The sequence below is a fragment of the Onychomys torridus genome, chromosome 6 (assembly GCF_903995425.1).
Source record: "Onychomys torridus chromosome 6, mOncTor1.1, whole genome shotgun sequence".
Taxonomy (NCBI): Eukaryota; Metazoa; Chordata; class Mammalia; order Rodentia; family Cricetidae; genus Onychomys; species Onychomys torridus.
In genome coordinates, this window is record NC_050448.1 from 76,144,174 (window position 1) to 76,163,149 (window position 18,976).

An 18,976-nucleotide genomic window follows, 5' to 3' on the forward strand; every position below is an offset into this window, starting at 1 on the left:
CCGGCATTCCGTGAGCAGCAGAGACCTTAATTTCTGAGTAGTGACAGCCACCTTATATCATGTTCCCTCAATGCACGGGAGAGTTCCCTGGCTGCAGACATTGAGAATCACAACAGGAATGGCTGGCCTTGCCTGTTTCTAGGCTGCCTTTATAAAACAAAAACCGAAGAGCCAGTTCCCTTTGGCTTCCTGTTTGGACATCCATGTCAAAGAAACACCTTAAATCACCTTGCTCTCCTTGAAGAGTCAGGGGAGTTGAGCTGAGTGTTTGTAATTCTCGGGTAGAGGAAGAGGAGTGGACAGCTCCCCTGGGTGGGGGGCGGGAAGTGTGTGTGTGTGTGTGTGTGTGTGTGTGTGTGTGTGTAAGAAGTGCCAAGTCTCCCCTCCTCTGCTGCTTCCTATGGTGCTGGCCACCCCTGTTCCCCAAAGGAGATATGCTTCTGAGGCGTGCACAGCATGTGGGTTGCAGTCCAGTCCCCCAACTCCCACCCCCAAACCACACACATAGAGAACACAGGAATCAGAGAGCTAACTGTGGAACTTCCCAGTCCGGGCCCTCTGGGCCAAGAATATCTTGTATTTACACGGAGTGACATTGCTCATATCAAGAGGAGGGGTGAGTGAGGACAAGGAGGGAGCAGGGAGCAGAGCTGCTGGGAACTCGGATGGCCACGAGCAAGCCCTGTGTGTCCTCTCTATCTGCAGTATCTATAGCAGAGCCGGGCACAGCCAGGTGGCTTTGCGCAGGTGACATCTGGTTCTTTAGTTGGGACGAGGGCCTCTGTGTTGGATGAAGCTCTTCTCGCAGGTACTTTGCATGTTGCAAAGGAGCTTTTGGAATAAGATTCTTACACCAGGAATAGCCCAGCCCAGCCCCTTATAGGGGACGGGATGAGGCTGATAGGGTGCAAGGGCTTCCCGCTGCTGTCACAAGCTGATGCTTAATTGCAAAGCAAGACTCCCACCCTTTTCATTTCCAGCTACCATGCGCCTTCCTTCACCATAGGGAAACTAGAAAAAAATCAGCTTTGAGAGAAGAAATGTTTTGCTTCTAAACAAATTGGAAAAAAAAAAAGTAGAGGGTTATCTGAAACATGCAATTTAAAAAAAAACCCCATTTCCTTTAAAATGGAATTTTCCATGATGGTCTGGGTATTCAAACAGTTCATCTTAAAAACCTGATTTCTCCAGAGAGATGTATCTACTGGGGTTGGGGTGGCGGTGAGTTCAAGGCCAGCATGGGCTAAATAGCCAGACCCTATCTCAGAAACAAAACAAAAAGGTGAGTCTGGTGTGATGGCTCACACTTTTAATTCCAGCACTGGAGGCAGATCTCTGAGTCTGAGGCCAGGCTGGTCTACATGGCAAGTTCCTGGGGGACCAGAGACTGTGTCGAAAAGAATTTGGTCTCTCTCTCTCTCTCTCTCTCTCTCTCTCTCTCTCTCTCTCTCTCTCTCTCTCTTCTTCATAAAGAACTGTATCTTAATGCACACATACACACACACTATACTTTTCAACTGAAGAGTATTCAATAAAGCATCTTTTTCTTTCCTACTTGATATCAAAGTAAAATTAAGTTAAAATACTTTGCAGGGTTTCTAGGATTGGGAATAAAATCAACAGGACCTGGGTGGTGCATGACTTTAATCCTAGCACTTGGGAGGCAAAGGCAGGGAGAACTCTGTGAGCTTGAGGGCAGCCTGGTCTACATCCTCAGGAAGTGTCCCTGCTGCTTCTTTCCTGGGAAGACTCTTCTTCCTCAGTATAGACCCCTGGGCCCCACATCACGCCTTCAGAGAGGTGCCCCACACTGTCTTACTCAGCTCCACTTCAGAGCCTTCTTGTTCTTACAGAAGGAGCCAACGGGAGCCTCTTGAGGAGAGCAGCAGCCAGGATGAGAGGTGACATGGAGCTGGGCTAAGCTTGAGAGTGAGGAGTGGGTGTTAGTTAAGCCTAGCCTGGTCAGGACCAACTCCCAGATGGCTCACTGATGATCCCAAAGCCTTGGATCTCCCTTCTTAATCCAATAAGGGATCACTTGCTTAAATTTAAAAAGATGCCTCAATATTACTTCATCCATGGTATCCTGTTCTCAGGCTTTTAAATCCATGAATTTCTTTCTTAAAATGAATTTTGTCTAATTGGACTCTTGGAATATTCATCTAGAGCAGTGGTTCTCAATCATCCTGATGCTGTGACCGCTTAATACAGTTCCTCATGTTGCAGTGACCCTCCAACATAAAACTATTTCATTGCTACTTCATAACTGTAAGTTTTGCTACTGTTAGGAGTTGTAATGTAAGTGTCTGATATGCAGCATATCTGAATGTAACCCCAAGGGGTCACGACCCACAGATTGAGAACCACTGAGCTGGAGTCACTCATGCTTCAACTGTGTCTTTATTCTTCTTTCTCTTGACAGATGACACTATCAACTCTCTGTATTCCTGCTGCTGCCGCTGCTGCATCCATTAGCCTAGCCTCTCCCTTGATGCAGAACAGCTTCTTCTCTGGTCTGGAATCATCTAGTACTCAATCTTCCCACACTGGGATCCTTGCATAGTGCCCAGAAAATCAAATCATATGCCTTAGAATATTGGGGGGGAGGGGGTGCTGGGGGAGATACTGAGTTTAGGTCTAATTGCTGGACAAGGTATGAGGAGACTGGAGGAACTGTGAGTCCCAGAACCCCAGGCACAAGGGCTGTTTTCTTAGCAATGGAGCTCCCCTGTTTCAACACAAGTATCAGTTTGGCCATTCTTGTTGGATGTTTACAGGATTTTTTTTTTCTCATCGTATGCCACCAATAATACAAGATCGAGTTTTGTAGGAGATCCATATTGTGATTGCAGAAGAGGGCTACCCACACCCACAATGAACATCAAGAAAACAAGGTTCTCCCAGGAACTTCTTTTGGGGGTCATTGAGACATTGGGAAAATATAAAATATCCAACAATACTTCTCACCACAATACATTTCTGGAAACCGCATGGAAAATCCTAAAACTGATCTTCCCCAGGGGATCTGTGTTATAATTGGATGCTGTATTCTTGACCAAAGACTTGGCATTAGATAAATCACAGATACTAAATATGTCACAGAGGCAAAGATTCACAGTTTAAATCGGTAGTTCTCAAACCCAACTGAGCATCAGAAGTGTCATAGAAGATTGAACAAGAAATACTGATGCCTAGGTCCATCTGGAACCAATTGAAGCCAGATTTCCATGGGGGGGTCCAGGTGACCTTTTTTTTTTTTTTTTTTTTTTTTTTAAGAAGAATATATTTTTATTTATTAAGAACCAGGGGGCAGGGTTGGGGATTTAGCTCAGTGGTAGAGCGCTTGCCTAGCAAGAGCAAGGCCCTGGGTTCGGTCCTCAGCTCTGGGGGAAAAAAAAGGACAAAATAACACACACACACACACACACACACACCAAAAAAAAAAAAGAAGAAGAAGAAGAAGAACCAGGGGGCGGTGGTGGCACACGCCTTTAATCCCAGTACTCTGAAGGCAGTCAGGCGGATCTCTGAGTTCAAGGCCAGCCTGGTCTACAGAGTAAGATCCAGGACAGGAACCAAAACTACACAGAGAAACCCTGTCTTGAAAAAACAAACAAAAGCAGCAGCAGCAGCAACAACAACAACACAGGAACAAATAAAGGGAAAAGTGAGATAGTGGCGCTGGTACTTAAAATATTAAAAGAGCCACATTCAAAAAACATGACAAGGTGGGGGGCAGGAGTTGATGTAATTCTATTTTAATGTTTAAAAATGGCAACAAATAAAAACAATTTGGATAAGAAAAGAAAGAAAATGACCAGATAATTTTGATTCTCCAAGGAGAAATTCAGACCCACCCCCCACCCCCACATTTGTTGGACAGTTCATCTCACCTACCATCGAACTGTTGCTTTCTAGCCCACAGTCCAAGGCTGAACTCCTCAGGGTACAAAGTCCCAAAGCTGATGACTAGTTATTGGACATTCATGAGAAGTCCCCAGTAAATATGTCTTGGTGTTTATAGAGTTTATCTGGGAGTCTTTGAAAAAGAACGGGCACAGTCCCTGTGGTCAAGAAATCCGCAAAGAGAAGAGCTTGCTGCTGCTGCAGCCGGCAGCTTGTAATCTAGAAGCGTGGGAATGCTCCTTCTGCAGCTACAGCATTGGTCTCTGACATTGTCTCAGCCAGATAAACCACTGGAAGCTCGTAACCATTCCAGGGTGCTTCTCTTCCCCTGGCTAAAGCTTAGATGGTTGTCACAGGGGAGCCCAAGCTCTGCCTTCCTGGAGGTACAGTCAGGACAGAGAGGGAGTCATCCCAGAGGTGGCCACCCAGGCAGAGTGTCTCTGCGAGTGGCCTGGGAAATCTGCTCTGTCATGACAGGAGCGTGGTTTCCCTTTCGGATTCCAGTTCTGGCTAGGAACCATGATTCCACAGAGGGCGTTTTTACAACGACTCACTGTTACTCCTTTAAAACAGAAAGGTAAGATTGATCCCCCACCTACCTCCAAAGATAGGCTCAACACAATTTTTCCGCCACAAAACAAGGGATTTTTAATAACTTTTTTTAACTTCAAGGGTGATGAGCAGAATTCAGAAATGGTGGAGAAATTGTTAGGAAAGAGAACAAATAAAATCCACCCGTAGTTAGACCCAGGAGATCATCATCATTTTAGATACAATAAAATACAAATGAAGACTACTATTCTCTCTGTAGTTTCCTGTGCTTTTTCAAAATAAAGACATTATAGAGAACATTTCTGAATATCATAAAATATGGTTTAAAACCTACAGACTTGTGGACCTAGAGTGTTCAATTTTTTGACAACATCATGGTTTATATATTTGCAGCAGGGAATAGAATGCGGATTTCTAAAAAATGCAGGTGAGGAAATCATATAATTTTTTTTTTTTGCTTTCTTTTATTTATAACAATAAATACACTTGGAGTTTTTTTGGGGGGGCGGTGTTTAAGAAAAGATCTTGCTGTGTAGCCCACAGTGGCCTGGAACTCATTTTGTAACCCAGGCTAGCCTCAAACCTGTGGGAAATCTGCCTCAGCCTCCCAAATCCTGGGGTTATTGGAGTAAACCACCAAACCTGGATACAGTTTGAAAAAACAACAACCACAACAAAAACCACGCAAACAACAGTTGGAAACAAACTCAGAAGCACAAAAAATGAGATTAAGAAAAAAATCTAAGGCAATTTTATTTCTAAAGGTCAGTTTGTTCGATTTCAGGGAAGCAGAGAGCATGCAGTAATTGCTGTAACTACATTTCCATCGACTTCTTAGTGGTAATTTTATCTTTTACACCCCCTACTGGTTTGTCTGGTGCTTTTAGGGTTATTGTTTCCTTAAAAGTTCTTTCCAAAAGTTTTTGCTTCTTATCTGCCATCTTTCTACTCCCATCTTCTCCCTGAAAAAAAAAAAAAATAGAACCTGATGTAACGACACAAATCTGTAATCCTGGCACCCCAGAGGTTGAAGCAGGAGGATTGTGAGTTCAAGGCCAGCTTGGGATACGTGGTGACTTCAAGACCCTGTCACTATTGATTATAATAATGATGTGATAACCGAGAGGTTGTAGTAATGAAAACAGAACAATTGCATATCTCGTCAAACAAATCCTTTCCCCACACCTCCTCCCACCACGTGCAATAAACAGGCTTCAGAGCTTCATAGTCCTGCTGCGTTACTCACTCATCCAAGGTCATTGCCTGGGCTTACATTTCTCTCTGACCAGGGATAATTATCTCAAGATAAATCAGGAATGTGTGGATTCAGAGGGTGTTAAACCAGGGCAGGGACTTCTTACGGATAAAGTTCCAGGCAGACGGAACTAGATAGCCCTTAGCCTAGAGGTTGTTTCTTCCACCAAAGGGTTTGATAGCAGGCTCCAACCTGGGACCTTAATTCCACCACAAAGGTCACTATATGATGACAGGAAGCAAAAAAAAAAAAAAAAAAAAAAACTGCTGCGTGGTGCTTAATCTTAACTGTGAGCCTGGTAGGTTTTAGAATCACCTACAAGGCAAACCTCTGGGGGTGTCTGTGAGGAAGTTTCCAGAGAGGTTTAACTGAGGCGCCGCCGTTCAGTGGGCTGGAGCTGAACCAGAGGGGAAAAGCAAGCTGAGCACTGGATTGCAGGTGTCACGTGGTCAGCTGCCTTCCGCTCTGTCGTGGACAGTCCCCTTGAACCGGCCCAAGTTTAAGTCCTTCTTTCCTTGAGTCACTTCCACTGGTTCATTTTGTCACAACAAAGAGGAGAGTAACTAACACAAGCTGTTACTCCATTTCTGCTAGATCTGGGCTCTGTTCATTAATCAAATGACATGTACTGGATGCCCACTCCGCCTGACTACTGATCTAGGTACAGAAATAAAACAGTCGGGTTTCCAGCCCCACAGAGATGAGTGGCCACAGCGCAAGCATGAATGAGTAGGAAAATACATGACGACATCACTTAACCCAAAGAGAACCATAAAGCAGGATGGCACGTAGAGTACCCTGGGGTCAAGGAGAAGATGCTTGCCAGGTGGTCAGGGAGCGAAGTTTTGAGCACAGATTTGCTTGAAATCTGCTTGGTATCATGGTTCTCATGACTTAATCTCACTGTTTCAGCTGTGGGACCCCAGGAAGGCGTCTCAGAGACTCCCACAGCAAGCCGTATGCTATCCTACTGCTTATAAATCCGCACTCTATAATGGTCCTTCATTCCTGCACCTTCGTTATGGAAAGTAGGATGAAGTTGGCAATGAAAGTGATTTCTATTTGTTTCAACCACAATAATCTCTCCTTCGTTTTCAATCATCATGGGAAAATATTGAATGGAAAGTTCCAGGAGTGAGCAGTTCATTAACTTAAATAACTTTTATTACAGTATTTTGCTTTAAGGTTCTACTTTGTTATTAGTTGTTGGTAATCTCTTACTATGTCTGCTTTATAAATTACACTTTATCATTAATATTTTTCTATAGGAGAAAGGAGTATACATAGGATTTGATGCTGTCTGGGTTGCAAGCATCCACTGGGGGGCTTGGAATGGATCTTCTCCGGTAAGAGGGGCATATATCTTTTAATATGCATAAGATTTGCATTTTGGTACAGCTAACTTCATTTTCCTATTTGGGACTCTGCTGAAATTATCTCTTTGCAGAGGAAGAGCATCTCACCACCCACAGCAGCTTCCTCCTTCACCCAGAACAGAGTCCCAGAAAATAAAGTTCCTTTGACTGTTCTAGAAAGTCCAGGGACTGAGATGCGTACTGTGTTCTTTAGCCGTGATTGATGAATGGATGTGTATTTTTTACACACCACCATCAATTGTCTTTGATTTCCTTGGCTAGTGTAAGCTTGGCCATAATTTCCAATCATTCGAGACAGTTGGGGAGTTCTTGGTTCTTTTCTTCTCTTCATTGTAGCTAATTTAAGTATCTGTTCCCTTTAGATTCAAATAGCCGTGACTGGCTCTCCTTGCCAAGTCCTGTGCCATGATGGCTTATTACTCTGTGTTAGGGATGGAGAAGGTGACACTCAGTGGGATTAGTGGCTGTTTCAAAGTCAAAGGAAGAAACACATTCAAGTCTTCGGACCCCAGCATATGGGCCTGCAGGCTAGAGCTTTCCACCTGTCTTTTTGGACACAGCGTTGAGTCACATCTCGAGGAAATCAAGGCCAAGTGTAATGTGCAGGTAGACATCTTTGTAAAGATTTATTTCGTTGGAGCCACTGGTCCCATGAGAAACCTACAGTGAACGTGTTCATGGCATAGGTTAAATGTGACTACAGACAAGGGTGTGAATCCCTCATGTCATGACACCCTTACCGCTAATGTAACTCTGAAGAGGCCACAGAGATTTAAGTAGAGCATATGGCATAAAGTTACATATGTGTGATCATACATGACACATGTACATAAAAGACATTATTTATAATGGTGACAGATGTTAAATCGTTAGCATTATAAACAATATACAGGACTGAAGCTCCATTAATTTATTAAAAAGAAGAAAAGATCTACATAAGTGACTGAGGAAATTTGGTATCACTCTGGTGGCATCTGTTCCTAGATTGTTTTATTGATTCCATTATAATTCATATCAAAATCTCTAGGCAGGAATTTGTGGAGTTATGATAAACTCATTTTAAGTTTCCTATGGAAGTAATAAAGGTTAATGAACTCTGAGAAAGAAGAGCAAAGGAAGGGAGCATTCAAGTGAATGTGACATTTGAGAAGGACACCATAAGCAGAGTTGTGAAGTTTAGGTACAGAACAAACAAATAGACCAACAGAGAATCCCCAATCCACAGTCCCACAGAAAGCTAGTGCTGTAGAGCACAGACATATCACAGCACAGCAGCTGTCCTCTTCATTGGATCAGCTGTGACATGTAGGAGACCTTCGAGATAGGGCCTGCTGACCACTGATGTTCCCTCACAGGAGGAAAGGATGGGGAGGGGCTGGGTGGCTCATTAGACCTTCGTGTGAGAGTCCAACCTTTCCTTCTTGGACCTCCCAACCAGCTGTATGTCATTCTGTATGTCAGCTGCACATGATCTCATCATCTTGGGAGTAGATAGAAGGGAATGACTCTATACAGCCATGGGAAAGTCACCCATCACTGACATTAGGAGCGGTGGTGTGGCTACTTTGGGGTCACTAATATACCTACAAATAATCCGTCACCCATGCTCTGGAAGGAAAAATAAAGTCATTAACTCTCCAAGTTGGACTTCCGTGCGACGGTACTTTGGTTTGTCATTGGTCCATTTCTCCAGGGAAAAGGTTAACAAAAACAGTGAGAAACAGCTTAACAAGCACATGGTAGATGAGTAGTGTGGTGGTTTGAATAAGAATGGCCCTCATTGGCTCATATATTTGAATGTTTGGCTCCCTAGTTGGTGGACAGTTGTGAAAAAGATTAAGAGGTATGGCCCTGCTGGAGTAGGTGTGGCCTTGGTGGAGGGGGTATAGGGGTGGGCTTTGAGGTTTCCAAAGCCCTTACCAGGCCCAGCCTCTCCCTCTCTGCCTCCTGCCTGTGGATTGGGATGTAAGCTCCGAGCTACTGCTACAGTTTTGTCAAGTCTGCCTGTCTGGTGCACATTCTCTGCCATGATGATCATGGACCAGCCCTTTGAAAGCACAAACAAGCCCCCAAATAAACAGCTCCCTTTATAAGCTGCCTTGGTCATGGTGTCTCTTCACAGCAGTGGAACAGTAACGTATTTGGAATAAGCTTTGGAGAAAGTCTTAAGACTTAAGAAAAAACAAACAAATACAGTTAAGTTCTATCTTGACCTTTTAACAAAACAACCTTAAGATGGATTAATGTCAAAATACAAAAGGACCGCTCTAAAGCTAATAGGAGAAAAGATGGGGCTGTCTGTCTGCCCTTGGGTGGTAGAGAAATCCTTAAATAAAGCTCTAATCACAAGCTTTCAAGAAACAAATGGTTGAATTTCACAATAATCAAAAGTGAAAGACTTGAGTGCAGTGAAGGACATCCCAGACAAAATGAACAGCGACAAATGGCTGGTGACACTCTGGAAGACAGCTGCCAGGCCAGAAACCTTCAAAGTATCCGTAGCAGCATACACGGAGAATTGATGGCAATCAGCAATAAGATTTTTTAAAAATGAATTTTTAAAGAGGACAGTAGGAGCTGGGGAGAGAACCCAGCTGGTAAAGCACTTACTGTCTAAACATAAATTTGATCTGCAGAACTCATGGGAAAATGTGGGCCTGGTCGTAAGTGATTGGAATCCCAGTACAGGAAGGATGGACACAGTGATTTTCTAGTCAGCCAGCCTGGCCTAATCAGCAAGCTCCAGTCACTTCGAGGCCTTGTTTCAATAAAAACAAGGGGGACAGCATCTGAAGAATGATATCTGGAGTTGACTTCTGGTTTCCACATGTACACACACACACACACACACACACACACACACACACACACACACGCCAATGGGCAAGACTAGACAAGTCACGTCTTATGAAAAGATGATGTTCACCCTGACCAGCAGTCACAGAGAGTACCACAGGGCACTGCTGAGAGGCTGCTTCACCTCATGAGCCTGGCAAAACCCATGCAGCCAGTCAGGACCATGTGAAGAGAGGCAGAAGACAAAACAAGGACTCTGAGCACTGCTGAGGGACAGTTCTCCCACGGAGAGAGCGGCCCAGCAGATTTCACAGAAACTACATATGCATGCGCCTGTAACTTAGCAGTCTCCTTCTTGTGCGTGTACCCCAGAAGACCTGGTCACTAAGCAGAAACTGAATATTCCTTTTGGTGGGAATTTTCTCTGACATCCAGGACAGTGTAAACACAGTAAATTTACAGAGATGTTCAAGACGTGGTGTTTCAAGGCGAGCACACATTCTAAAGTATATAGATAAAACACGTCTGGCGGGTGACAGAATAGAATTCAGCGTGCAGAAATATAAATTAGATTTACATGGAGCACATGGATAGCTTTCATAAACAATGTTTGAGTAAGAAATCAAACAGGACTTATAGCCCCATTTGATTTACATATTTTAAAACAGACATAACACACATTCCCTTATGAATGCACATTTGCCTAAACAAACACAGGGAAGCTGGGCTGGGAGACTTAAACACACCAGGCTTGGAGCTGTAGCAGGGAGCTAGCTCCTCGTAGGGCTGAGGACGGCAGGTGTCATAATTAGATTCAGCTGTTGCCTTGACACATCTGGCAGTAGAGAACCTCACTTGAGGAACTGTCTCCATCAGATTGGCCTGTGGCCGTGTCTTTGGGGGTATTATTATTATTATTATTATTATTATTTGTGGCTAGTTGGTGTAGGAGGCACTGTGGTTGGTGCCATCTCTAGGGAGCTGGGCCTGCTTGGGACCTGTTAAGACAGGTGGCTGAATGTGAGCCTGGGATCCAGGCAGTAAGCAGTGGTCCTCTATGGCCGCTGCCTTAGTTTCTGTCTCCAAGCAATGCTGAGCTCCTGTCCTGGCTTCCCTTGCTGAGGAGCTACAACCCGCAAGCCAAATAAACCCTTTCCTCCCCACATCGCCTTTAGCAATGGTGTTCGTTGCACCAAAAGAAAAGCAAACTAAGACAGCAGGTAGAAAGGGCAAAAATAGAACAGATGTCTATCTACATCAGCTAAGATGCATATGCTGAGGAATGATTGCAACAGTTTAGGAAGACCTCAGAGACTTCAAGGAAGAGATAGTTTGTCAATGAACTATGGGGAAGAAATCCATGCCTATGAGGCTGGAGAGCTCAGCGGTTAAGAGCACTTGTTCTTGCAGAGGGTCTGAATTTGGTTCCCAGCACCCACATGATAGTGCATAACCCATTCTGGGGAATATGATGCCCTCTTCTGGTCTCCACAGGTACTGCATGCACATGTTGCATATACACATATGTAGGCAAAACACCCACACATATAAATAAGTAAATCTAACAATTTTTTAAAAAGAAATTCATGCATAAAGGTGACAATAAGTTACCACAACTACAAGAAGAACTCCCCACTAAGAGTGAAATTAGAATAAAAGTGTGATGGAGTTGGGAATATGATCAGCATACACTGTGTACATGTGTGAAACTGTCAAAAACTAAATACAATCTTTTTAAAATGTGATAGAAAAGTCCTACAATGGCATTCTTTCTTTCCTCATTAATACAAAATAATATCAAAAGTGGCTCTTCCCTGAGGCCAAGTCAATGGCAGTGACCACTTGGAACAATTTCTGATGTATTAAAAATGTGTCCTTATGTTGAAAAATGAGGCTACAGAGTTGTATGGGCCTCCAGCATTTGTTTTAATTTTTGAAACACTTTTTTAAAAAGTAGGTTTTCCTGTATCATAATTGAGTGCTTATGTTACTTACAGAAAATTATAGCTTCATTTTGATTCAGAAATGAAAGAGAATGTAAGAATGTAATGGTAAGAAACTCTGCCTCTCAGGGGGCTAGAAAGGGCTCATTGGTTGGGTGTTCTTGCTGCTTTTCCAAAGGACCAGAGTCAGGTTTCCAGAACCACAACCACCCGCTACTCCAGCTCTAGGAGATCTGTTGACCTCTTCTTGTCTCTGAAGGTACTTTCACATGTAGGTACATACATCACACACACACACACACACACACACACACACACACACACACACACAAATAATTTAACAAAACTCCATCTCTTGGATATTTCTGACATGCAGAAGTTGATTACCTAGGCAAGAAGAGATGACATATTAGTTTTATAGGTGACAATATTGGGTCTAAAATGACAGAATGAAATTCAGTAGGGTTAAACATTAACTCCAGCACTTAGATTCAATAACACAATGCCTCTATTGAGAATGAGTGGCCAGCTCCGCAGTGGTCAGTGAGAACAGGACTGTAGGGTGGTAAGTTGGAAGGTTTCATTTTAGTCAGTACAGTGTGGCCACTGCAGAAGGTAGCAAGGCTTTGACAGCATCAGTGAAATGCGGAGTGCATGCATAGGCAACCTCACTTACTACAGTTGGTCAAAAGTCATCTGGACAATTGCACACCATAATAGATATTGAAATCTTTATATTTCTTAGTGTTGGGGATGATTGCTTATTTATCTATCTATCTATCTATCTATTTATCTATCTATCTATCTATCTATCTATTTATTTATTTAGTTAGTTTTTAAGTCAGGGTCTCATGTACGACCTCAAACTCCCTATTTAGTCAAGGATAACCTTGAATTTCTGATCTTCCTTTCTCCACTCCCCAAGTACTAGGTTACAGGCATGGAAGAGCTACATAGCTCTTCCAACTGAATTACATCTCTAGCCTGCTTTGGATGGTTATAGAAGTCATGCATTTTGCCAATTAAGACATGAAAAGATGTTCACTATCATCATTGTTCACTATCAGCCATTGGAAGCTGCAGACCAATGGATAATTAAGTACCACCCACATCAACTAGAATCACTGGGATAAAGAAGAGTTCAGGGCTGGGCTAACAGCTCAGTTGGTCAAAGTGCTTGCCACACAAACACAAGGTCTTGGATTTGATGACCAGAATCCACATGATGGTGCATGCTTGTTATCCTAATGCTGGATGATGTAGACAGGAAGAATCCTAGGGCTTGCTGGCCAGCCAACTAGCCTGAATAGCCAGTGCCAGGCCAAGGGAGATACTCTGTTTCCAAAAAACCAAGGTGGATGGCAGCTAAGGAATGACACCAGAAGTTGACCTCCGACCTCCACTTATACCAACACATACACACAAGGACAATGACAAGTCTCGGTAAGAATGTAGAGCTATTGAAATATAGGTATATTGTGGTTACCAGTGTAAAATGGAGTGGCCCTTTTGGGGGAAAAACAAAACCAAAAATAAAACCAGTCTGGCAGTTTCTTAGAAAGTGTGGCACAGGCTTGCTCAACGACTAAGCAGCTGTCCTCCTAAATTAGATTGTACCGATACATTTACAGTTCCATCAATACACTAAGATCAATGAACTCTGTGAATCCTATGGTGTAAAAACTGTATCGTTCCTGTGAAAAAGGATCTGACAAAAGTGATTTAAGGCAGGAAGGGTTTATCTGCTCTCACAGTTCTGGGGCGTAGTCCATCACGGTGGGGAGCTGCAGGCAGAGAGCACCCAGGGCTGTTCAGCTGGCTGTCTCCTTTTTATTTAGTCCAGGACCCCAGCCCATGAATCGGAGCAACCCACATGGGGGGGGGGGTTCTTCCGACCCTAATTAACCCCATCTGGAAGTTCCCTTACGATTTCCCCACCTAGATCTAGGTGATTCTGTGTCTTGTCAAGTTGATAATCAATACTACACATCCTGATGTTCATCAGACAAAGCCAATCTGCACAGAAGAAGAGCCAGCAGAAGGAAATAAAACAAACAAGGAAGAAAACATAAACAAATTAAAAATGCTCCAAGTCCCATCACCCAGAAATAAACTATGGTCACCACAAGGGGAAATGCCATTCCCGGTATCTCCTTAGGCTCACGACAAGGGCAAGGCTGAGGCAGAAGAGAAACAGTGTTTCACTGTGATGTGGTGCGCTACTTTTCCCATTATAAAGCAGAGTTTGCTTGAATTTAATGGAACAAGCATCATATTTTAAAGAATGACTGAGAGCCGTAGCTCTTGCATCCACTACTCAGGTCTGTAACCTCCATGTAAGATCCTGGCAGGTTCTGTAAACACCCAGTGCTTGTACGTTTGTCGTTCACTCTGCATGAAGCAGGATGTATCTCGGTTTGTTGGAGGACCAGCGGCCTCAGTGAAACAATCATGCAGAGAGGCTAGCAGAGTTCTTGGCACACAGTGAACATTCACTAAGCATCTATTACTAACTTACAGTGAATCATTGTCCCTGTCTCACCCCCTCCCCTCCATCGCCAGCCCTGAGACATCTTTAGGTGTACAGAGTGGGAAGACCAGAACAAGAACAAATCCTGTGCCACTTAGAGATCTTTGGCAACAGTTAACTCAAGCAGCTCTCACACGATTGAGCCTGTATGATAATGAGTATTCAGAGATGGGTAATGCCTGGGGGGCGCTCACCAACCTAAGACAGGGTGCCTGTGTGGCCTGGACAAGTGTCTCCATGACGGGTAAGGTGGCCTGCTGACGTCTCACGCAACCTAAATCAGAAGCTCATTTTTTAGTAATAGGAGGGGAGGGGACCCTTGCTCCTGTTTTGGGTAACTGTTGCATTGCTTGCTGACCTTGACCTTGATATCCTCCCTATGCTAATTCCCTGTGAGATTCCACCTTCCTGAATGCTTAAGGGAAGCTCCTTGTCTGTGTATCCAGCATATTGGGCGTTAACTGCTTAGATGCAAGACTGTAAAACAGAAGCAGGGTTTGGGATTTAGCTCAGTGGTAGAGTGCTGGCCTAGCAAGTGCAGGGCTCAGGGTTCGATCCTCAGCTTCCAAAAAAAAAAAAAAAATCAGAAGCGAACTTCTGCCCATGGGGGTTCTCCCATTGTGCTGTAAGCCTGTATTTAAGACTTCCCTCCTTCAATAAACAGCATTCAGCATTCAAAAAAGAAGAAGAAGAAGAAGAAGAAGAAGAAGAAGAAGAAGAAGAAGAAGAGGAAGAGGAGGAGGAGGAGGAGGAGGAGGAGGAGAGGAGGAGGAGGAGGAGGAGGAGGAGGAGGAGGAGGAGGAGAAGGAAGAGGAGGAGGGGGTCAAGATCATGATGGGAAACCCACAGAGACAGCTGATCGGTGCTAGTTGGAGCTCACTGACTCTGGACTGACAGCCTGAGAACCTGCATGGGACCGAACTAGACTTGATGAATATGAGTGACAGTTGTGTGGCTTGATCTGTTAGTGGGGTCCCTGGCAGCAGGACCAGGACTTATCCCAGGTGCATGAACTGGCTTATTGGAGCCCATTCCCTGTGGTGGGATACCTTGCTCAGCCTTGATACAATGGGGAGGGGCTAGGCTCTCCTTCAACTTGGTGTGCCAGACTTTGTTGACTACCATGGGAGGCCTTACCCACTCTGAGGAGTGGATGGGGGTAGAGTGGGAGGGAGGTGAGGAGGCGGGAGAAGGGAGGGAGGAGGAACTAGGGTTGATATGTAAAATGAAAAAAATTTTAATAAATAAATATATTTAAAAAAAGAACAAATCCTATACCTTGGCATTTAAAAAGAGTGGTTATGGCTGGGTTGGGGATTTAGCTCAGTGGTAGAGCGCTTGCCTAGCAAGCACAAGGCCCTGGGTTTGATCCTCAGCTCAAAAAAAACCAAAAAGTGGTTATGGCCACTGGGAAAGAAGTGAAGTGGCGGCGGAGGGGGGGACATGGGGGGGGAGATGGAGATATCCTTACTATGTCTTAATAAAATATAAAAACACAAGGATTCACAGGGAATATAATGCAAAGAGGAACCCCAACAGAACTGAAATGGTTTAGTAGGATGGCTAATGTCCAAGAGGTTCCAGAGCCCCAGAACCTAAGGATATGCTGCGATTAATCAAAGGATTCCTTAGATATGGGATAATCCTAGATTATCAAGGTTGATCACATTTAATTATTAAAGAACCTAAGAGGAGAAAGGCAGGAGAGTTGGACAAAGAGAAGGAGACATGAACACAAAGCCCAGGAGACAGGGACTGGAAGGGGAGACAGACAGACAGACAGAAGGCTGAAGAGACACAGAAGGATACTGTGCAGCTGACCAAGATGGGGAAAGGCCGGAAGCCAACCAGGGCACCAGCCTTTAGAAGTTGGAAAGGTGAAGGAGATGGATTCTTCCCAGAGCATCCACAAGGAATATGGCTGTCCAATCTGCGGACGTCTGGGCTTCCGACTTCCATAATGTATAGCAACAACTTTGTTGTAGAAGCTATTCAGTTGGTGCAACTTGTTTTCTGAATGAAAATCGGAGAGTGGTATAAATTATGCAACTAATACCAGACAAAAGAGACTTTCAGAAATGCTGCTAGAGGGAATGAGACTCAGTCTTTCTTAGTGTGTTCAAACACATGTAACATGAAATGTACCATGTTGACCAGTTTTCAGTGTCCAGTTTTCATTATTATTGTGTAGTCAGCTGTTAGTGGAAGGTTTCTCCAGCACCTCCCAGCAGCACAGTCCTTCAGCCACTTACAAAATAATCATTCAGAGGCTCAATAGTAATTACCGATTGCATGGCCTATGGCAGGCTTCTTGCTAGTTAGCTCTTCTAACCCAAATTAACCCATTTCTAAGATTCTGTGTTTTGTCACGTGTTCTGTGGCTTTACCTGTGTTCCATTACATGTTGCTCCTTGGGCAGCTGGTTTGTGTCTTCCCTGCCTCCCCTTTATTTTTATAAATGTTTATTTTTATTTAAAAGGGGTTGATTATAAATGCTATCTCTTTCTAAAGAAGAAAAGGGGATATAGATATGGTAGAATCAAAGGGTAGATTATTGAACCTACATTTAAAGAGTAACAACTTGTTTGAAATGTTTTACAATGCTATGGATGTTAGTTTATTGATACAAATTTCAAGTTAATTTTGTGATACTATATGTATATTTCTACTCTTGTTTAAGGTATTATGTTTGTACAGCTCATTTACAATTGTAATATATAATTAAGAAATACAGATTAATAGTCATCTAGGATAATCAAACTTATAGTTATGTTAGTTAAGTTCTATAGGTATATAAAGGTATATTTCAATCAGGTAGATAATCTTCAAATACTTCAAAGACTTACAGAATATGGCATATACTGTTTTAAGAACTAAGACTTTTCTGGACAATGAGACATGTATACTCCTGGCAGCACCAATTACTTCAAAGAGGATGATGGGCATTGAAGAAACTCATCATGGCGTTTGCTTTCTTTATGGCAAAAGTTAGCTACTAGGCAAAAAAGTGCCCTTGCCTTGACTGATTGACAGTATGTGTATAAACTGGACATGAAGAATCCATAGGAAGGTGACCACTGAATTTTGCTGAAACAAGGTGAGATGGTCCTTCAGGTTCCTGCTTTGCAGAGGAGACTGACAGACATTTTAAAGGACACAGGAAAAAGTGACTGAGATACTAGGCCTATGTGCTGAAGATGGATATCAGAATGTTGCAGGGGAGCTTTGGCTGACTGTCAAGGCAGGCAGCTGTCTGTCATTTCCAGAATTTTGGAAGTTGCTTACAATGCATTTCCTGCTTACTTGGGTAATATTATATCCTTCTGAGGTCTTTGATGTAGTTGAAGACAGTTATAATTATAGTTTTCCTTAGTTATGATAAAAGATAAATTAAATATGAAACTTTAGACTCACAAATATAGGATAGATAGAATATTTTCTTTAATTTTGCCAAATACAAATAGACTAGATATTATAACTGTAATTCCCGCTTGATAACCATTCTAGTATATGTAATTTACTATGTTAAAGTTAAAACCTTCCTTTTTGATTAGACAGAAAAGGGCAAGTGCTGTGGGATGTCTTTCTGTATGCTGTGAATGTGTTGCTCTAATTGGTTGATAAATAAAGCCATTTGCCTACGACAGGGCAGGATGGAGCCAGATGGGAAAATCCAAGGGAGATAGTGAAAGGGGAAAGGAGAGGCAGAGGAGATGCCATCCCACCATCCAGGGAGCAGCATGTAATGGCACACAGGCAACACCATGGAATACATGGCAAAACATAGATTAATAGAAATAGGTTAATTTAAGTTATAAGAGCTAGCTAGTAAGAAGCCTGCACCACAGGCCATATCATTTACAATTACTATGAAGCCTCTGAATGATTATTTTATAAGTGGCTGCAGGACTGCAGGTGAGAGAGATTTGTCTGGACTGCAGGGCTGGGCAGGACACAGGAAAGCTTCTGACTACATTATTATTTACATTTGTTTCTTGCATGCATATGTGTGTGTGGTGGGGGAGTCAGCACACACTTGGGGAGGTCAGAAGATGTCTTTTCCTGGACAGTGTGATAATTGTGTTTTTAATTTTGGGAAAATTGCATGTTGTTTGGCACCTTATATTATTTTGTACAAACAGTGCATAAGGTTTCTCTGCATTCTTACCAACAGGTTTTTTGTTTGTTTGTTTGTTTTGTTTTGTTTTTTTGCTGTTTTCTTTTCTCATAGCAGCTACCACAGTCAATATCAGGTATCATCTCATTGATTTCTATTTTTCTACTGGTTGGTTAGTGTCCTGAACATTTTTCATCCTGGCCATTAGCACATCATTTTTATTTTTATTTTTATTTTTTGAGAAATGCCCTAGTTTGCTTTCTATCGCTGTGATAAACACTATCATCAAAAGCAACTTGGGAAGGAAAAGGTTGATTTCCTCTTATAGCTCATAGTTTATCATGAAGAAAAGTCAGGGCAGGAACTCAAGGCAGGAACCTGGGAGGAAGAACTGAGGCAGAGGCCGAGGAGCACACTCTACAGGCTTGCTCCCAATGGCTTTCTCAGCCTGCTTTTTATACAGCTCAGGCCCACTAGCCCAAGGGTGGCACCACTCACAGT